The sequence below is a fragment of the Schistocerca gregaria genome, chromosome 5, assembly GCF_023897955.1.
Source record: "Schistocerca gregaria isolate iqSchGreg1 chromosome 5, iqSchGreg1.2, whole genome shotgun sequence".
Lineage (NCBI taxonomy): Eukaryota > Metazoa > Arthropoda > Insecta > Orthoptera > Acrididae > Schistocerca > Schistocerca gregaria.
The window spans coordinates 128445863-128469327 of record NC_064924.1 but is presented as its reverse complement, the minus strand read 5'-3'; the positions used below and the strand labels follow the sequence as shown (position 1 = coordinate 128469327).

The 23465-nt window shown below is 37.3% G+C and overlaps 1 long non-coding RNA gene across 1 annotated transcript; it reads right to left on the bottom strand.

The window, feature by feature from the left end:
• Positions 1-1231: 1231 nt before the first annotated feature.
• LOC126271853 (uncharacterized) lies at positions 1232-13287 on the bottom strand. The gene is made up of 3 exons (XR_007549152.1): positions 13183-13287; positions 1850-1954; positions 1232-1437 (listed from the first exon to the last, which is right to left on the bottom strand). It is a non-coding gene; the product is annotated as an uncharacterized LOC126271853 (long non-coding RNA).
• Between the last annotated feature and the right edge of the window lie 10178 nt (positions 13288-23465).

Below are 23465 nucleotides of genomic sequence, written 5' to 3'. Positions count from 1 at the left end.
TGGTTTCATAAATCATCTCCCCCTTGAAAATGTCTGTTTTTCCATGTTTTGCCACTTGTTATCTGATTCACAATTAAAAAACATGGAGTGAGAAAACAAGATTAGTGGCATTATAAGACATTATGGGAATTAGATATATTGCCAAAATTTGTTCTTGGATAAATTACAAATGACTGTGGACAGTGTCAATATAAACTCAGAACATGATTTACAGTAGACATAGTCTGTGGGTGGCAGGTTGGTAGCATCAATGAGAAGTATGGAGATACCATGAAAAATATGAACATCAGCAACAAGAGAGACTTGATAAGATGTTAATGACAAGAATGCTATATCATAAAACGATCCAAGAAGGCAGAGAAGTATGGAAAACCATGTGAAGCTGAGCTATGTCAGCAGCAGATAAGCTGTTGGTCAGAACCCACTATCCCAAGAAGTCCAGCGGGTACACCAGGAAAAAATTTTGTCGTAACATGTCATTATTCCAAACCTCATACTCCACCCACTCATATCATCAGCACTGTGGGCTGGTGCTTTGCAGACTGTACTACTAATTTAAATACCTTGGTCATTGCAGAACAGCAAAATAATCAGAACAATAAGCTATGACCAGAAACATCAGGCACAGTAAGCTGTGGGAAATGCAGCATTAAAGACATTCTATAATCTTCCTCTTCTCAGTCTCTAGTAGACTCTCCCTACACTCACCTTGATTCCTGCCCCATAACTTTATTCATTACTGTGTGCTGCACACAACTAGCCACACTTGCAGAGAGAACAAGCACATCAGCGCCATGATTCTACCCTGTGTTCTGCTGCCTCGCCTACCAACTGTTAGCCACCCCTTCTCAAACTTCCCAAAAGTTCTCTGTCTCCTTTCTCCCGCCATCCATAGCACCTGGCACAACACTGTGCCCCATTTGAGTGCAGTACTCTCTCTAGCTGATAAAAAATTCATCTGAAAGCTGAGGACATTTCTCTGCACCAAAACTTAAATGAACAAGCAAAGTGCAGTCACACTCATCTATGTTTAAACTCAAGAAATTTTTTAACAACTGAAAAATAGATACAACATTCTTTTGGGATTATAAGGTGTGGACATTATGTGCAAAGAGAATCCAACATAGACAACAAGTCATACCACAACCTACTTGACAACTTTTACAAAACATTGCAGTATACTGAGTACAGGTGTATTACTGCAGCTGAAGCATGCAAGGTCTCATACAATCCTGATTCAAATGGCTCCAAGCACTATGGGACTTAACATCTGAGGTCATCAGTCCCCTAGACTTAGAACTACTTAAACCTAACTAACCTAAGGACATCACACACATCCATGCCTGAGGCAGGATTCGAACCTGCGACCGCAGCAGCAGGCGGTTCTGGACTGAAGGGCCTAGAACCGCTCAGCCATAGCAGCCAGCTCATACAGTCCTGTTAACAATACAAAATGATGATATGATTTACTATAACCTGAATATTCATGTTGTCTAACAATGAGTAAGTATTATACGTTTTGACCACTCAACGAAGCAATCTGCCTCAAGAAGTTTCAAGGAAATGCCAAAGCAAAAGAGGCTGCACACATGTGGTAACTATGTGAGTCTGCTGAATTTTTTTTTTATATAAACCCAGGCATCAGTAAAATCTCAGCATACTTGCATAGATTCCAATGAAAACTATGTTTAAATGTGAAATATTTTCAATTTACTACACACGTTCCATAACTAACAACATTTAATATTATTTTCTGACTCAGGTTTTTAGTATTCATTAATTAAATAAAAAGTATAACAGTAACATTTTGTGATTACACTAGTGATGTACAAAATTAAACAGTTTTTACCACATCTCCTACATCTGCTTGGCGTCCATGTTTGATAGACTGTCTTGACGGGTCATTGGTCTTTGACTGAGCTTTTGCTGCTGTATAGGTTGACTTTGACTGCATCTGGAAACAGTGCACATCATAATGAGATTTTCACTCTGCAGCGGAGTGTGCACTGATATGAAACTTTCTGGCAGATTAAAACTGTGTGCCGGACTGAGACTCGAACTTAAGAGTCTCGGTCCGGCACACAGTTTTAATCTGCCATGAAGTTTCAGTGTACATCATATTTCAAACTTATATCACTTACTTACTGATACAGAAAGACATGTATGCTAAGATAAACATGCATTTTTATGATAAAAGTTACCTCACTGGGTGTCATAATAACATCAGTTTTATAGTAATGCTAATACTATTTAGTCTTCTCTTCTTCCCTTTCAAAGAATATTAGGCCATATGGTACATTCCAACTCCCGTCATTCCCCCCTCTTTCTAGATCTTCCAGTGCTTCTTTGAGCCACTGGCTTGTAAATGTAAATTGTTTTTTATCTTCTACTGTTTCTCATTCCACTTAAACACTCCCCATACTTTCTTCTATGTCTTTTATTTTTCCATTGATATTAAAAACTTTAAGCTGTTCTTTGATTACATTGTTCCCTATCTTATCCAGTCGTGTACACCATTCTGTTGAGCTAAGGAATTCCATCTCTTGGGAGGGTATTAGGAAAGTGTGGTTCATCTGTACAGGACAATACCAGCGCAGTTCACTCTTGAATACTTCTCAGGTGTTTGGGATCCCCACAAGGTCAGGTTAAAGGAAGACATCAAAGCAGTTCTGAGGCAGGCTCCTAGGTTTGTTACTGGTAGATTTAATCAACATGCCAAGTATTCTGGAGATGCTTCAGGAACTCAAATGGGAATCCTTGCATGGAATGCGGCATTCTTTTTGAGAAATGCTATTGAGAAAATTTAGAGAACTGGAAACTGAAGCAGACTGCAGATGATCCTACACACACCAACATAAAATTTTGCATTAGGATGACAAACATAAGATACAAGAAATTAGGGCTTGTACAGAGGCATATGGACAGTCATTTTTCCCTCGATCTATTTGCAAGTGGGAGAGGAAGGGAAATGATTAGTAGTGGTAAAGGTACCCACTACCACACACTGTATGGTGGATTGTACAGTATGTAAGTCGATGCAGATACATCTACACAGCTTTCATCCTTTTTGGTTATTACCAATGTTTTTCATGTGCGGCTCTTGCAGTGTTAACTATGTGGGTAGCAGCCACATTAGGAGAGATGAATATATTGACCTGAAGCAGCTTGCTAGTTTTCCCAAGCTTTTGCAAAATGGTCCAAGCTTTTCTGCTTGATTTTGTGAAATTTATGTAGGAGTTATTTTAGACAGAATGTTAAGCTACAAGGAACACTTGACAAAAACAGCTGCAAATCTCCATACAAGGAATAGTGTTGTACAGAAGCCATGTGGCATCACAAGGGTCTCTTTGGAAACTATGCTACAAACAAAAGCTTTAACTCTGGTTTATTCAGTAGCAGAATACTACTGCCCAATCTGAATTCATAGCCCCCACACCAAGAAAATAGACATCAAATTAAATCACACAATGTGAATTATTTCAGGCACAATTACAAGTAGTTTACTTCCATCTTGTGGCTATCAGTTCTAAGTCATATATCTCCACCACAAGTGTGAAGACAACACACACTTTTAGCAGCATTTTGAAAAATTCAATATAGTCAGCAACATCCTTTCCATTCCTACTCTAATTACATAAATATTCAAAAAAGCCACTTTAAAAAAATCACCATTTGCAGAAGCGAAAACCAACCATGATGCTGAATTTATTAGGTACAAAACCAAATACAAAAAAATATTTGATTGGGTAGTTAAACAAGCAAAACAATTGGCAAACAGTAATATATAGCTAATGCCTCAAATAAATCAAAAGCAGTATGGCAGGTTGTCAAGAAAGAAACAGGTACTGAAGAAACAAAACATTTTAATTACAAACTAGAAATTGGTGGGAACACTGTTACTAACACTCGGCGCATCTGTGAAGAATTTAATAAGTACTTCATAACCACAAACAAAATTCATAACTTCTTACTTCCACAAACAAGACCTGATGCAGTACTGCAGGAATCAAGAGAGTTTAAATTTACTGCAGTATCGTGTAATGAAGTAGCTAACATCATACAATCCCCAAAAAATCTAAAATCTGTGGGCTGGGATGAAATTCCAAAAAATATCATAAAGGCAGGAAGTGACAGCATTGCACCTCAAATCTGTAAAATAGTAAACCAATCATTTGATGAGGGCTGCTTTCCAGACAGACTGAAATATGCTGAAGTCTGTCCAATCTATAAAGAGAAAACAAGATGATTTAGTAAATTTCTGCCCAGTGTCTATGCTCCCAGTTTTCTCTAAAATAGTTGAATGAATAGTATGTAATCAATTAGAAAAGTACAACAAGGGAGGTAATATTATTCTCAATAACCAATATGGGTTTAGGAAGGGACGAAACACTTTACAAGCTGTAAATGAAGTAATCTCTAAAGTAAGTAAATGCCTTGACAACAAAAAAGTGTATACGTTATTTTTTGTGACCTCTCAAAGGCATTTGACAGCGTAAACCATATGGTACTGCTCCAAAAATTGGGTACCTATGGCTTCCATGGAAAATCTATAAGATGGTTTTCATCTTATCTCAAAAACAGATAACAAAGGGTGGTGATTCCACAAAAGGGAGAGGAAACTTGGTCTAGCTGGAAAGAAATTCAAGCAGGCATGCCCCAGGGCTCGATATTAGGACCACTTCTGTTCTTATATTACATAAATGAGATGCCTAGCAAAGTACATACAGATATTATACTTTATGCAGATGACTCAACTGCTGTAGTCTGCTGCAAAAACACTGATGAATTAGGAAGGACCACGAAACAAACTTTACAAGAACTTGAACAATGGATAAAAGATAATGCTATGAAATTAAATCTTGAAAAAACCCAAATCATACACTTCAGGACCAAACAAACCACTAAATGTATATCACAAATAGAATAGTCAGGTAAAGAACTGAGCACAATTGATTCCGACATTCATGCAAACCACTATTCGAAAGCCCGGACTTCATGACAATCCCTCCCATCTTCATATATGAAATACTTCTCTTTGAACAGAAAAACTCGCATCTGCTTGAAGAAAATACATTCACACATGGCTATGAAACTGAACATAAATTGAAATACATGCTACCTTGTCACCGACTCACAGCATATGAAAATACTCCATATTACATGGCTCTGAAGATCAGAAATAAGATAACGTCAATATTTGGGGAATCCACATTGGAGGCCATTGGCACATACCTAAAAATCAAATGTTATTATAGTCTAGAAGAATTTCTAAATGAATAAAAAGCAATGTTATAGTTTAGATGAATTTATAAATAAGAATGGGGAGTAAAGATACAAGTACAAATGGTATTCTTTCAAAGCCGTATAGATACAAAGTATACACATTCACTGTATATTCATGTTTATATATAGAATTATAGTTTGAATGGCGGTTTGTATTCCCGTTCAGTACATCCATACTTCACATAGTTATGTGAAGGCTATGGTAATGATTCGATGAGTTACGAAAAATATTTAAAATATAATGTTGTATTTTTATTATAATAAGCAATGTATGTATTACGTATTTCCTGTAGTATAGAAAAAATACTATAACAACTTAGGTTAAAGACTGAAGAGTCACCAATGTTCTCAATCGAATGATTGTATAAAAACATGTTATGTGACAATAAGGTATCTTATCTTATCTTATCAGAAGCTATATGCTTGGGGGAAAAAGACTTTGATATTGTGCTACACTGGAAGAAAGCCTGGGACGGTACTGTCATTGTGGATCTCAAGAAATTCTTATGTAGCTTTGAAAAATCAATAGGCTCTGAACTCCTAAGAAAATCCTGGGTAATTCTAAAATTAATGAGATCTACGGCAAATGTTTTGACTCATTGTATAAATAACAACTACACATGTATCCCAAGCCAAACAGTGGAGTGGAAAGGGAGAACATCCAGCATATAGCACATGGCATGCACATTCTTTATGAGCGCATATAGTACAATTTTAAGACTTCCTGAATACAACCATTAGCTCAGTTAACTATACATATATAGCTTATAATGTTACTTTTAGTTTTGGTCATTAATGTGATTCATAACAATGCCACATAAAAAATTCGAAAAACCCTGAACAGGCCTCGGGAGGCCTCTCAGTACCGACTGACCACTGTGTCATCCTCAGCCAATTGGCATCATTGGATATGGATATGGAAGGGCACATGGGGTCAGACACCACTCCACCCTCCCCCCCCCCCCAATTCTTTGTCAGTTTTAGTGACCTGGAGCCGCTATTACACCGTCACGTAGCTCCTCAATTGGTATCACGAGGCTGCGAGCACTCCGATAGGTCAACATAACAGGGCAACCTGGATGGTCACCCACCTAAGTGTCAACTATGCTTGACAGTGCTTAACCTTGGTGATATGATGGGAACTGGCATATCCACTGCAGCATGGCTGTTGATGATAAATGAATATATTCCAAATGAATATATAAAAACACTGCAATAGCCATAAATTTATAAAATTTGAGTTGTTTTTCCTTTCATATATCATTTAATTGTACCACACATTGCTTAAAATCTGTTGAGTTTTATGTGTTTATTGATGTTATAGTTATAACCAGCATCCAGCGTAGATAGTGAAATGAGAAACTTACTCAACAGGCATATCATCAATGTTATTTTTATCTACATGGCTATGTTAAAAAAAATAACATTCATGATATGCCTGTTGAGTAAGTTTTTATCTACGTGCCTATGTTCCCCCTCCCATGAATCAAAGACCATGCCGTTGGTGGGGAGGCTTGTGTGCCTCAGTGATACAGATAGCCGTACCGTAGGTGAAACCACAACGGAGGGATATTTGTTGAGAGGCCAGACAAACGCGTGGTTCCTGAAGAGAGGTAGCAGCCTTTTCAGTAGTTGCAGGGGCAACAGTCTGGACGATTGACTGATCAGACCTTGTAACACTAACCAAAACGGCCTTGCTGTGCTGGTACTGTGACCGGCTGAAAGCAAGGGGAAACTACAGCCGTAATATTTCCCAAGCTTTACTGTATGGTTAAATGATGATGGTGTCCTCTTGGGTAAAATATTACAGAGGTAAAATAGTCCCCCATTCGGATCTGCAGGCAGGGACTACTCAAGAGGACATCGTTATCAGGAGAAAGAAAACTGGCGTTCTACGGATCGGAGCGTGGAATGTCAGATCCCTTAATCGGGCAGGTAGGTTAGAAAATTTAAAAAGAGAAATGGATAAGTTAAAGTTAGATATAGTGGGAATTAGCGAAAACTTTTGGTCAGGTGAATACAGGCTTATAAATACAAAATCAAATAGGGGTAATGCAGGAGTAGGTTTAATAATGAATGAAAAAATAGGAGAGCGGGTAAGCGACTACATACAGCATAGTGACTGCATTATTGTGGCCAAGATAGACACGAAGCCAATGCCTACTACAGTAGTACAAGTTTATATGCCAACTAGCTCTACAGATGATGAAGAAATTGAAGAAATGTATGATGAGATAAAAGAAATTATTCAGATTGTGAAGGGAGACGAAAATTTAATAGTCATGGGGGACTGTAATTCGATAGTAGGAAAAGGAAGAGACGCAAACGTAGTAAGTGAATATGGATTGGGGGGAAGAAATGAAAGAGGAAGTCACCTGGTAGAATTTTGCACAGAGCATAACTTAATCATAGCTAACACTTGGTTCAAGAAACATAAGAGAAGATTGTATACATGAAAAAAGCCTGGAGATACTGACACGTTTCAGATAGATTATATAATGGTAAGACAGAGATTTAGGAACCAGGTCAAACATTGTACGAAATTTCCAGGGGCAGATGTGGACTCTGACCACAATCTATTGGTTATGAACTGTAGATTAAAACTGAAGACACTGCAAAAAGATGGGAATTTAAGGAGATGGGACCCGGATAAACTAACTAAACAAGGGTTGTACAGAGTTTCAGGGAGAGCATAAGGGAACAATTGACCAGAATGGGGGAAAGAAATACAGTAGAAGAAGAATGGGTAGCTTTGAGGGATGAAGTAGTGAAGGCAGCAGAGGATCAAGTAGGTAAAAAGACAAGGGCTAGTAGAAATCCCTGGGTGACAGAAGAAATACTGAGTTTAATTGATGAAAGAAGAAAATATAAAAATGCAGTAAATGAACCAGGCAAAAAGCAATACAAATGTCTCAAAAATGAGATCGACAGGAAGTGCAAAATGGCTAAGCAGGGATGGCTAGAAGACAAATGTAAGGATGTAGAGGCTTATCTCATGAGGGGTAAGATAGATACTGCCTACAGGAAAATTACAGAGGCCTTTGGAGAAAAGAGAACCTCTTCCATGAATATCAAGAGCTCAGATGGAAACCCAGTTCTAAGCAAAGAAGGGAAAGCAGAAAGGTGGAAGGAGTATATAGAGTGTCTATACAAGGGTGATGTACTTCAGGGCAATATTATGGAAATGGAAGAGGATGTAGATTAAGATGAAATGGGAGATATGATACTGCGTGAAGAGTTTGACAGAGCACTGAAAGACCTAAGTCGAAACAAGGCCCCGGGAGTAGACAACATTCCATTAGAACTACTGACAGCGTTGGGAGACCCAGTCCTGACAAAACTCTACCATCTGGTGAGCAAAATGTATACGACAGGTGAAATACCCTCAGACTTCAAGAAAAATATAATAATTCCAATTCCAAAGAAAGCAGGTGTTGACAGATGTGAAAATTACCGAACTATCAGTTTAATAAGTCACGGCTGCAAAATACTAACTCCAATTCTTTACAGACAAATGGAAAAACCGGTAGAAGCAGACCTCGGGGAAGATCAGTTACATAGAAATATTGGAACACGTGAGGCAATACTGACCTTACGACTTATCTTAGAAGCTAGATTAAGAAAAGACAAACCTACGTTTCCAGCATTTGTAGACTTAGAGAAAGCTTTTGACAATGTTGTCTGGAATACTCTCTTTCAAATTCTGAAGGTGTCAAGGGTAAAATACAGGGAGCGAAGGCTATTTACAATTTGTACAGAAACCAGATGGCAGTTATAAGAGTCGAGGGGCACAAAAGGAAAGCAGTGGTTGGGAAGGGAGTGAGACAGGGTTGTAGCCTCCCCCCAATGTTATTCAATCTGTATATTGAGCAAGCAGTAAAGGAAACAAAAGAAAAATTCGGAGTAGGTATTAAAATCCATGGAGAAGAAATAAAAACTTTAAGGTTCGCCGATGACATTGTAATTCTGTCAGAGACGGTAAAGGACTTGGGAGAGCAGTTGAACAGAAAGGACAGTGTCTTGAAAGAAGGGTATAAGATGAAAATCAACAAAAACAAAACGAGGATAATGGAATGTAGTCAAATTAAGTCGGGTGATGCTGAGGGAATTAGATTAGGAAATGAGACACTTAAAGTAGTAAAGGAGTTTTGCTATTTGGGGAGCAAAATAACTGATGATGGTAGAAGTAGAGAGGATATAAAATGTAGACTGGCAATGGCAAGGAAAGCGTTTATGAAGAAGAGAAATTTGTTAACAACGAGTATTGATTTAAGTGTGAGGAAGTCATTTCTGAAAGTATTTGTATGGAGTGTAGCCATGTATGGAAGTGAAACATGGACGATAAATAGTTTGGACAAGAAGAGAATAGAAGCTTTTGAAATGTGGTGCTACAGAAGAATGCTGAATATTAGATGGGTAGATCACATAACTAATGAGGAGGTAGTGAATAGAATTGGGGAGAAGAGGAGTTAGCGGCACAACTTGACTAGAAGAAGGGATCGGTTGGAAGGACATGTTCTGAGGGATCAAGGGATCACCAATTTCGTATTGGAGGGCAGCATGGAGGGTAGAAATCGTAGAGGGAGACATAGAGATGAATACACTAATCAGATTCAGAACAATGTAGGCTGCAGTACGTACTGGGAGATGAAGCAGCTTGCACAGGATAGAGTAGCATGGAGAGCTGCATCAAACCAGTCTCAGGACTGAAGACCACAACAACAACAACTACGTGGTTATATTATTATGAATATCATTGCTTTTGTTTTATTATTTGGAATCAGTAAATTGTAGTCTCAGGAGATCTGATTCAATTTATGACTAGTGAGTTGTAGCTTGTCTTCTGTGTCATCTACAACTAACAAATCTTTAGCAAATTTGCATGTAATGTGCTGCTGTTGTCAGTTTTTATTACTTTGGGTTTAAACAGTTTTTTTTCCATTTTCATACAGTATCATCCACAGATGTTTTAAGAAGAGCAGGTGAAAGGTAGTAGTCCTATTGGTTACCTTCATTCACATATGATGGGTGCAAATGTCAAACTTTTTAGCTACCAAATCTCACACTTTCCAGGAGAGCCAAAAAGCAGTGTCTCCCTTTTTGTACAAAATTTATTCATATCTAAAAATTTAGCAGGTGTGCTCACACCACAAATATATGCTGCTTATTTCATCACTGCAAATTAGAAACTAAATGATTTATTAAATTGCCAACAAGAAAGCTTTGTTTAAAATGCCATTAAAACTGAGGTACTACATTTTATTTGTTTTAATAAAATTACAGAAATACAGCAGTAATGTATAAACTATAGGACCATTTGCAACAAAAACCATTTTTCATACTTCTGTACATTTTTTACAAAATGTAGGTGTAGGAGAGAATAACAACATTAAATTCAAGAAAAACTATTTCAGTACTGACTTATATTTCTAACACAATGCCATTCCTCAGATCAGGTGTTGCAAAGTTTACTTAATAACTCCCTGTGATGCTGAGAAAGAAATGGCATTTTATAACATTTTACCAACAGATTTTTGTTTGTTCACTTCTCCAACTATTTGCTATTTTTGAAACCCTGATTATTTTCTTCCATTAGAAAAAGGTTTTATTGGAAAAAAACAAAGGCTTACATGCACTCTGCTTAACACCCAATCTGTGCATCAACTAAATGCAAGAGACTTTGACTCATGGCAGTTGGAACTCCAGAGGGAAGCACTGTCTAGCACAAAGGCCATGTGTCATCTACTAATGTATGTTTGAAACATTTTCTCCACAATTTCACACTTGAAACAACTCTAGGGGCATGCAACAGAGTAGCAAGAACACAATAGCATGGCAAATGGATTTTGAAAAAAATGGCACTTAGAAAGGTTAGCATTTATGTTCTTCAGTCACTAGGTTTTAGATGGTTAATTCCTAATCTGGTACTGTTGCATGTGCTTTAATACTGCTTATAGTGTAACAATATTATGAGAAGGAAAGCTGCTACTCACCATATGCTCTGCGGCGATGTTGAGTCACACATAGGCACAACAAAAAGACTCTCACAATTATAGCTTTCAGCCATTAAGGCCTTCGTCAACAATAGACACACAGATGCACATATGCACGAAAATGCAACTTGCATTCCCGTTGGCAGTCTGAGGCAAAGGAAACCACATTGCGAGCAGCAGCACCAGTGCATGATGGGAGTGGTAACTGGGTGGGGATAAGGAGGCTGGGGCAGGGAGGGGGAGGGATAGTATGGTGGGGCTGGCAGACAGTGAAGTGCTGCAGGTTAGACAGAGGGCAGGTGAGAGAAGGGGAGGGGGGGGGGGGGAAGTAGCAGAAAAGGAGAGAAATAAAATGACTGGATGTGATGGTGGAATGATGGCTGTATAGTACTGGAATGGGAACAGGGAAGGAGCTGGATGGTTGAGAACAGTGACTATCGTAGGTTGAGGCCAGTAGGGTTACGGTAATGTAGGAGGTATTGCAGGGAAAGTTACCACCTGCACAATTCAGAAAAGCTGGTGTTGGAGGGAAGGATCCATATGGCACAGCCTGTGAAGCGGTCATTGAAATGAAGGATATCATGTCTGGCTATGTGTTCAGGAAGCGGGTAGTCCACTTGTTTCTTAGCCACAGTTTGTCAGAGGTCATTCATGTGGGCACACAGCTTGTTGGTTATCATGCCCACATAGAATGCAGCGTAGTGGTTGCAGCTTAGCTTGTAGACCACGTGACTGGTTTCGCAGGTAGCCCTGCCTTTGACAGGATAGGTGATGATGGTGACCGGACAGGTGTAGGTGGTGGTGGGAGGGTGTATGGGACAGGTCTTGCATCTAGGTCTATTACAGGGTATGTACCATGATGCAAAGGATTGGGGGCAGGCGTTGTGTAAGGAGGGATGAGTATATTGTATAGGTTTGGTGGACAGCGGAATACCACTGTGGGATGGGTCGGAAGGATAGTGGGAAGGACATTACTCATTTCAGAGCATAACGAGAGGTAATCAAAACCCTGACGGAGAATATAATTCAGATGCTTCAGTCGTGTGTGGTACGGAATTATGAGGGGAATGCTCCTCTGTGGCTGGACGATGGGACTCTGGGATGTGGTAGGAGACTGGAAAGATAATGCAGGGGGAGATTTGTTTTTGTACAAAGTTGGGAAGATAACTACAGTCAGTGAAGGCTTCAGTGACACCCTCGGTATATTTCGAGAGGAACTGCTTATCGCTGCAGATGCAATGACTGTGGGTGACTAGGTTGTACAGAAGGGACTTCCTGGTGTGGAACATGTGGCAACTCCAAGTGCAGTAAGCATTGGTCTCATCTGCAATTACTGTCTCAATCCTACAATTGTGCTACGCCCTAGTTCCTCATTAAATGACAAATGTGGGAATGTACTGCAGCTTCCTACAAATTGTTCCCACAGAGACCACAAAACAGTTAAGCCGACGTGCACATAGAGGCACTTATGCTACTCACATGCAAACAGAACAGGAGGAAATCATAATATGTTGGGCAATGAGAAGTAGCCCTTGTTGTGTAATTCATATAGTTTACACTGTATGGACGTGGTTGCAAATGTTCTTTATGGATGTTTCATTTCTATCGTCGAAACATTTACAACAGAAGGGAAAAATTGGTTTACGTTATTCAAACACGTAACATCTGCTGAGAACAATGTTATTTGTGCTGTTTTGGACTTTCCCGACATAGTAAGCATTGGTATTTGTGTTCTTACTTCTGTACATTTTATACGACATACATGTGCATTCATTGAGGGCATCAGTACAATAATGCTCATTTTCTAAGGTTGAATAACACATAAATAAAGAAAAAGGAAACATCCGGTAACTAAATCGCGTTATACTACAGCAGTTTACGTGATTCAAAGTCATCCAGTGATTACCTTCAGCGCTAAACTCTCTTTTGAGTTTGCGAGAAACGAAATCTGTAAACAAAATAACGCCGAGTTTCCATGTAGAGTAAATTATACCACCGAATAAGGAAATTCTCGTCTGATGGGCACAGAAGTGTTAAAACTGCAACTATTATGAAAAAGAGTAAACATAAACAAGCACGTGAATAATTGCATTCTCGCAAAGGAATTGACATCTTACATGGGTCGCATGTCTAAAAAGATTTAAAAAGCGCTGCAAGTAACAACGTTTTCAAAGTTGCATCTATTTTTCGTCAACGACTGTCCTTCTTTCGCCTACAAAACCTTCGTGCGATTTCAAGTGTATTTTACAGAGAACGGGGCAACCAGGATTACTGACCTCGTGAGAAGCCAACGGCTTGCAGCGCAAAAGTTAATGTGAACATTTTAAATTCTATCAGCACGATCCCTATAACAGATTATAAAGAAAATATTTTTATGTATATCAGTAATGATTCTCCTGGGCATTGTTTCCGGTTTCGAATGTGATTACGAGTTAACACTGCGAATGAACTGTTGCTACTAGACGTATAGAACAGCAGTTTTGCGTAGCCTATTTAGTGAGGTTTATGTTTTTTATTGGATTATACAAATATTTTCCTTACGAGGGCAATTTTTATACCAGCTGTAAACTAACTTTTATTTCTATCAGATTTTGAAAACATTGTTTAAATTGGGAGAAACAGTGTCGGTTATAGATTTCACAATGTTTTGAACATTTATATTACCGATATCATTTATCACTTATCACGATTTTCCCTGTTTGTCAGGATGTGTGTGGGGGTCCTGTAAGCCCGCTTGCCAGTAAGCGAGGTCTTAGTACCTTACAAGTTTATACTAAAGAGGTGCCTGCTTATTACACACCCGTCCTCGTACATATCATACGAGATACTTTTGTGCGGAAACTCTGCTCGAGTAAACGGAAGTCCTCCTCTTGCTAAAGAAAGCTTATTTTTAGTGTAAGTTACTGAACTTCATGTAAACAATATTTCGTTGAGCACAAAAAATATTTGGTTACCACTCTGTTCGTACGGGTAGTCCTGATCGAAAAACTGCATGCCAAACACAATGTACACAGATACGAAATGAAATCTGAAGTAGCCTAATATGTAACCAGAAAAAGGAAAATGCTACACGTTTCTTGGATTAAGTAAAAGGCAGAACATTATGGAATTGCATAAAAATACATTTGAAACGGTGGTAGGGTCGTGGTTGACAGTGAAGCATTCTGTAACAAAAATACCTTTTTAAATAATAAGAAAGATATGATTTTTCATTGTAAACATAACTGTGAACAAATCAAGTTGTAACCTACTGCTTGTAATTTAATTTGTAGCCTAGGTTACGTATTTTGTGCAACATGGATAACAATTTGACGAGTACTACAACTGGGTAGCCACATCTATACTTTACATACAACACTCAATGGCCACTAATAGCCACCTCGCACCATATGCCAGCAGATCTTCTACAGACGAATTGATCTGTCGGCCCGACCAGTGTTGCATTCCGGGTTCCTGCGTGTTTTACCGCTTGCCAGACCCCTGGTGTGACGTCAGTGGACAGCTACCCTGGCAGCTATTGCGCAGTGTCCTCGGTACTCACACCGTTGTTCGTAGTGATGTTTTTTCACTCCCTTGAGTGAAGTTCGTGATCTGTGGTGTATTCCGGTACGAAATTATATCTTTTGTTATCTTATGAGATGTTCATGGTATTTTCTGAGTGAAATGAGCAAAACACGTCGTGTTGTGCTGTTGCTAAGTGGAGACGTACACAAGATGACATCAAGTAAAGAAGCAAGTGATGTGAATGTGGTAAAAGTTATTGTTTTACTGTAAAAAACCGAGTTTGTAATAACTGTAAAAGTGAAATCGAGGCGCTGAAGGAACGATTACAAAGCCTTCAGCTAGTCGTTGATATTCTGTGGCGAGATATCAGTTATCTTCGAGACGAAAACCGCGAGCTACAAGCAGCAGCTCCAAGTAACATCCGAAGCAAATTATCAGGTATAAAAGTGATAAAGAAAACTGAAGTAGATCGAAAACTCATGCGCACAACTGGTTACAATGGATCAGTGGGAAATAATAGTCAAAAGTGCGTGAAAAAACCACTGACACTTCAGAGAGAAAATAACAGCCAAAACAAATCAAAGAGACATACTAGTAAGCCTACCAGTGTAAACAACATTGGACAATGTGTAATGATTTCTAACACGGAGTCTAAAGTAGGGAAGACATTACCTGTAGGAAATGTGCAGAAACATAACATGGCTTCTGGGCAAATACATGTGAGAAGCCTAATATCAAACCCATACATCTGATCTCCTGGTCGAAACTGAGTTAGCAGTCGATTCCGATAGGAAATTTTCCGCTGTTTTCATTGGTTTGTTTCAAAAATGGACATAGATGTGATAAATTACTCGTTGAAGTTCACTGTTTACTTCAAACGTGGACACCTACACAAGAGCATGGTATCAAATATGGACATTTGATGAACAAGCCGACTTGAACCAATGGTAATACCATATATGATCATGTGACTGCCAAAATCAGACATGGCGACAGTCTGTGACAGACACTAACACGTGCTAACCTGTACTTCATGTTTTGAAGCATTTTTACAGTATTATTGCCAATATTTATATTTTAAGTGAGTGAAATGGAACAAAGTGTTTTACCAGCCACATGAGAGAGAGTCAGGAAGAGAATTCGGCAACCTGAGAAGTGGAAAAGAAGCACTGAAAACAGACAAAGGTAAGGATAGGTTGTAATCTACACTGTACCAATTTTGTGTGTGTTGCTTGTAATTACCAATTGTTGGAGTGTATTTTGATGTCAGAAATAATATAAGAATATAAGGGAAAAATCTGATGAGAGTTTTAACTGGTCTTATGCTAGGAATTTGCGAGACTCAGGGCCATAAAAAGTATTAATAGACCACATTATTGACTGAGAGAAGGGCAAATTTCTAATCGTTATTCTGGTGATAAAATCTGTCTTCGTGGGTCTCATTGTCGTGTAAAGTGGCCTGGGAGAGAGAAGAAAGATTCAATGTTAAAAATACGTACTAAAATACAATAAAAATCAATGGTTGAGTGCACTACATGAACCAACAAAGTAAATGTGTTTTCAAACGCAGTAGTGTTAATATAACATTATAATCAGTATATTAATGGAGTAATGTAGACATTTACTGATATTTTGTATATGGTCCTGTCTCTGTTTTTGTATAATTTATTGAGCTGTTAAAAGTGTCTATTATTCTTATATCACAATATACAATTGTTATAATGTTCTCATTGTTTTGTGTGCCCAGGTATTCCGCTATAGGCCTACCTGAGTTTCCTACATGTAACCATAGAATTGGTTATCAGTGTGCATTACTAACAACATCTGACATCACGGACTTTCACGACGCATTTTACTCCATCCCTGAAAAGTGTAAGCAAGATGCATTCATTCTCAAATATTGTCGTGCTGAAATACCCAACCCTAAGAGGAAGAAGAAGAAAGATGTGGCTAAAGGAAAATCCACTACATTCAAATACAGTATTGTAAATCGATGCGGTAACAATCTGCAAGTCTGTCATGAAACATTCCTCAAAGTGTTGACATCAATAACGAAGCACAGGATCATAGGGGTCTTCATAAAACTTCAAGAAAGGCTACTCCCATGTTCTAGTGGAAACCCGAGGTGGAAATCGTAATAAACTTAGAGAAACGTTGAAGACCTTCACTTGCTGTCTAAAAGCCTGCGAATCACATTGTTCAAGAGTAAAATCATCCCGTGTATATCTGCCAACAGATCTCAACATCAGTAAACTATGGAGAATGTTCAGTGCAGAAAGAGATGATCAACAGGAATTTACTCAAGCCTTTTTCAGGAAAGTCTTCTGCACAGAATTTAATACAGAATTTTCTTACCCAAGTGTAGATAAGTGTAGTACATGTATTGAATTGGGAAATAAAATCTCAATGGAACAAAATGAGACTACGAAGGGTGGGCTGAAAATGAAACTGGAGCTACGCAAGAAACAAGCACAAGCTTTTTTCCAATACTTGCATATAAAACCAACAGGCTGTTTTCTTTTGAGCTTTGACTGTCAAAAAATCCTTGTTCCACCTAAGGTAACAGACCAAATTGCCTACTACTCCAGACAGTTTTTTTGCTACAAACTTTCAGTTGTTAAAGGCTTGTCAACTGATTGTCTAAATCCTGTTAATGTGTCAAAATACAGCTGGACGGAAGATGAAGCCAAGGAATCATCGAATGAAGTGGCTTCCATCGTATTCAATGAGTTGAAAGCTGTAGATCTCTCAGGCTATGACACAATTTGCCTGCTGGCGGACGGATGTGCAGGGCAAAACAAGAATATCAATAAGTTAACAATGTTGAACAAGTTCCTGTGCACCAACAAACATAATGAAAATCGAAATAATCTTCCCAGTTACTGACCACTTCTTCCTACCTCAGATAGAGTGTTTGGCCTAATAGAAAGAGATTTAAAAAAAGATACCATCATTAATAAACATGAATATCACAAAGTTTGTGAGATGTATGGAACAATGAAGGTGATTGTCTTAGACTGGATACCCCAAGATTGGAAAGAACAAGCCAAGCGTCATATGAAGTCAGCAGGTCAGCTCCACTTCAAAATGTCAGCATGCAAGCGCATAATTTTCCAGAAAACAAAGTCAGGCAAAGTTATGGTTAAAGGGGAACCTGCTTACAACATAGACATGAGAACAGAGAGATCTATTTGTAAAGTTCACAACAAACCAGAAGATATAGACACTTAGAACATTCCAGTTGGTGAACCAATCAAGGCAGGAAAACTTCGAGATCTTATCAGGTTGCAAGTGAAACATTTTGGTGAAAACTGGAAGAATCTTACCACTCTTGAGTGGTACAAAAATGTACTAAGAGACCACCATGTGACTCAGATTTACCTGATGATCAATGAGAATGTGAAACACAGCAGAACGATTTTGGCAATAACCTCATTTTAACAGCTATTTGAGATCAGATTCAAGTCTATTTGAAATTATATTTCTAAATGTAAATTATAATTTTAACTTTCTGTGGCAATTTCCTCTTCATGTAAGAAATTAAGAATAAAACACGTTTCATTACTACTCAAAATCCTGTAAATGACCATAACATGAAAAACATCACTAAAAGTTACATCTTATTTTGTGTGTAACACTCAAAAGATTATTACAATTATTGTATTTTTTTATTTTATTCAATAAAATAGTATGGTTTAAAATTTAATTTCTTTCTCAGTATGCCCAAATTCCTACAATTTCACAGCAGATACCCTTGTAAAACATGCACAGCATTATGAAGCGATTTACTGGGCATCAAAAACAGACACCTGCAAGCATGTTCACATCAAAAGTGGACATCAATATTTTTTTTGTTTCAAAGATGGACATCTGTGTTTTCAAAGTTAATTTTAACTGGTTTATCTAATGAAAGTGATGTTGAGTACTTTGCAGAATGAATTCTACAGTATTAAAGTTAATTATGCACAAGGTAGCATGGAAATATATCAGTTCCTCATTTCTTAGTAAAAAATCACATATATCTCAATTCTTTGAAATCGACAGATGTGCATCTTCGATAATAACCTACTCATGTTTCCATAACATCGAGTTCAAAAATAGTAAAAAACGATCTTTGTGTTTTAGATGATAGCCATGGACGTTGACTTTCTGCACTGTTGACAGAAAAATGTAATTTAAAGGTATCAGGCTTAGTCAAACAAGGAGCACCGTTTCGTGAGATAACATAACAAACAAAATCTGCTCAGATATCCATAAAGATGATTTTGTCGTAATTTTAGGTGGCTCAAACGATGTTTATCGTAATGAAACGTACAAGTTAATAAAAGTACTGAAGAACTGGTCAAACAAATTAATACACACCACTATTCGCGTTGTAAACATACCACATCGTTATGACTTGCATATCTGGCCGTGTGTAAACCTTGAACTTTGTGCTGCTAACAAACAAATCTCTGAAATATGTTCTGACTTTCAGAATGTAGAAGTTATTGACATACATGGCTTAGGTCGAAGGTTTTTCACAGCTCATGGAGTCCATTTAAATAAATTAGGAAAATAACTTTTAGCAGAAAAACTATTTACCAGTACCTGTGTCATGAGGACACATACACCAAGCTTAAAAATCGCCAGAAAAACACGAATTACGGATTGGTTTAAACCAAAAACTACAATCTTTTTAGCAGAAGCTCATCACTCTCACCAACTTGAAGACGTATTACGTACTGATGTAGCAGGAGAAACCATCTCACCATCAATAGCCAGCCCAGCAGCAGAAATCAATCCACCACCAACAGCCAGTACAACAGCAACAACCACTTGACTCCCAAATAGAAAAATCAAATAGCCATTACACTTAAAAGGATTTTTTAGTGCCATTGAGCCTAAGGCAAATATAGAGCTAAGAAACGTTTTTATTCATGATTGTATTGGTTCCCAAACATTTCCAACAAAAACTGTAAATAAGGAAAAAGAGACTAGGAAGGGAAAAATCCCATTAAAAAAGCTATTCTTGAAACCTTAGGCAAAAAACAGCACTTTTTTAATGCACTTGAACATAAATGGCATGGTTACAACCCATCAAAATGGAAGAATGAATAAAATTGATGAGCTACAAATTTTGCTCTCAGACTGTAAAAATGTAAAATTGTTTGTTTAAATGAGCATTGGCTTACAAAAGATAGTATCATAATTTTAAATAAGTTAAAAATTTCAATGTAGTCTCAAGTTTTTGTAGAACAAATAGTACTCGCTGGCGCTTCTGTTTAATTGTAAATAATTCTGTAGAGTATAAAGTAAAAGACGATTTCAATTTCCTAAATGAAGAAGTAGTATTTGAAATACAATCCCAGGTGTGGAGATAACAAAATTTAAAAAATCTTTTACAGTAAGTCACCAAAGAGAAAAAGAAAAAGATATTAATAGCAGCTGATTTCAATATAAATTTGTTAAATAAAACAAATGACTCAATAAAGTTTATGAACTTAATCCAAAAATTTGGTTTCAAGGTAAACTTCATGGAAATCACAAGAGAAAACGAAACTACAGGAAGCTGTATCAATAACATTCAAACAGATTATAGATTTGATGATGCAAAGAAGTTACGTGTGGAATTAGGACTTTCAGACCACTCTGTTCTGTTCATTGAAATAGAAAATGCAAATGAACCAAGCACTAAAAATACTTATAGCGAAAAGATATTTTACTACTGAAAATTTAAAACAATTTTTCTCTAAATTATAAGAGGTGGAGTGGCAAGTTGAAGATGATACTCCAATCTCTGTACAATTTAACAGGTTTCTAGAAAGTTTCTTACATGTATTTAATGAAATATTTCCACTGTCACAGTATTCTGCACAGAGGTGTCAAATAAAGTAAATTGAATGACCACTGGAATAAAAATATCCAGTTGGAAGAAAAGACAACTGCACAAGAAGTTGAAATACAACAAAGACCCTGTTTTCATAAATTATATCAAATGGTATATAGACTTATTTAAAATGGTAGTGAAAGCTGCAAAAGAAATGGTAAATAATAAATACATCTTGGCTCATGAAAACAAATCAGATGCAGTCTGGTTTGTTGTAAAATCAGAACTGGGGATGAGAACTAACAGCAAAGTTATCTGCATAATTAAGGTGGGAAATAAAACTATAAGAAGTCCTGCTCTCATTTCAGAATACATTTTTTTAAAAGTGTATCAAAATCAGTTGCAGATGTCGATGGTTATACGAACAAAGTACAGTTAGGGCAAAAGGCGGAAGAATTCTTTAACAAATTTAAAAAAAATTCAGCCAAAGATGTAGAGAACTCTATATTACAGCTCAAAAACAAAAATTCCGCAGGGTGGGATGGCGTACCTACTAAAGTAGTTAAATCAGCTTCCAGGATAATAGCTCACCCCCTTTGCTCATTAATCAATAAATCACTCGAAGAAGGCCACTTTCCAGACTTCCTGAAGCATGCATAGGCGAAATGTTTGTTCAAAAAAGGATCAACACAAGATATGGGTAACTACCACCCAGTCTCTATTCTCCCAATTTTCTCAAAAATGTGGTAGTAGTGCAAATGAAAAAAAATTATAGAACAATCAAACATTCTGTCAGATAATCAATACGGCTTTCAGAAAGGCAAAAACACAATTGACACCATAAATGAATTTGTGAAAAAAACTTGTTCTGCCTTAGACAAGTCTAGCAAAGTTGCAGGATTGTTCTGTGACCTCACAAAAGCATTTGATTGTGTTAACCATCAATTGCACCTGTATAAAATGAAAAATACGGAATTGGACGTCGTGTTTTAGACTAGTTCAGGTCATACTTCACAAAGAGAAAACAAAAAGTAGTTATATCATCAAGCAAGGGAAATTTCTTCTCTGAATCGATGATTATTTCACAAGGCGTTCCACAAGGCTTAATTCGGTGTCCAATTTTATTCTTACATTATGTAAATGACTTGCCACTAAACATAAATTCACACTCAGTTTTATTCCCTGATGATACGTCTGCCCTCATCGAAACTAATCACTCAGAACAAATTCCTTCAACTGTCACAAATCTACTAGACAGTTTAGAAAACTGGTTCCAACTAAATGGGTTAAAATTGAATATTGGAAAAACACATTTAGTACAGTTTAAAACTAAAACCTCCAAGATAAATGAAATTCATATTATCTGCTGAAACCAGGAACTGAATGAAATAGATTGTGTTAAATTTTTAGGAATACATTTGGACCAAAATTTATCCTGGTCTTCACATATAGAATACTTAGCAAATACGTTAAACAGCCTGACCTTTGCTATGAATATTTTGTCATATTCAATTAGTATGGAGATAAGGAAAGTAGTTTATCACAGCTATTTTGAAGCTGTTATAAGGTATGGCATTATTTGCTGGGGTAATACAAGCAAAATCATTAGAATATTAAAATTACAAAAATCAATTGATAAAAATATGTGTAACGCAAAATCAAAAGAATCTTGTCGCCCACTGTTAAGAAATCTAAAAATATTAAATGCCCCCATTTGTACATCTATGAACTGATTATTTTTGTACACAATAACCCTACATCATACACAGACAACAGTTTTAAGCATCAATACAGCACTAGGAATAAGACAACTTGATACTTCCTATTCACAGGTTAAGCTATATGCACAAACCCCAGAATACATGGGCATGAATCTACAACATGCTAAAAAAGAAACAAATAAACAGCATGGAGCTAGGGCAACTGAAACAAAAGCTGTACAAGTTATTAGTGGAGAAATGTTATTACTCTGTAGAAGAATTTATGAGTGATGATGTGGAAGTCTGAGCAAGGGAACATCACTTGTAAATTAATCTTAGCAGTTGTGCATCAAAGATATGATTGTATAAAATGTTCACTACGTAAAAGCAGTTGTTATATCTTACTTTGTAATACATGTAAACTGGAGTATTTATATATTGTTTTTGTAATACTCTATATTCAAATTGTAATTGTATTGTAAATGTAATGTTGAATAGTCCCCAGTACATGAGATCTGTGATTTGACTTTGTATATAATGGGATAGTAAAAATTCTGATTCTGATCCTGAGTAACCGTGGGTGTAAAAGAGGGGGCGTTCTTTATCATCAGTTTCCTAAGGACTTCAACTTGAATGGTTGTCTTATACACTTGAGGATCAGGTTATTATTAAAAACTCCACGATATATTGTGTACATTTCAGTCCGCAGGATTACATATGGCGCTTGTAAAATGAGTTAGGTTTACCTACAAGAAAGTTGCTGAAGTAAGATGCAATTCCGTCCTAGAAGAAATGTAACTTGCATGGAAGTAAACCTGGGGCTGCAGGTTCTGACCACACAGAAGATGACGTAATAGAATGACAAGCTTGTAGTAACATCAAAGATGTGTGGAAGAGGGATCTCAAAACATTTTGTCTCCCAAGAAAACAAACCTGGACAAGACAATGAATACAATAATTCCTTCTGATCCGATTGTTATAAGCAAAGAGCGAGAAATTAAGAACTGGAAGAGAGAATTGCTTATTGTAAAGAACAGAAATGCTTTACTGAAGCAAAGAATTGCAACTGTTAAGAAAGCTAAGAAACAGGGTGTACATCTCAAACCATCTGTTCCTCATCATAAGAATACGGGATGACTAAGTAACGAGCTTAATACTGTATATCTCAGTGTTTCA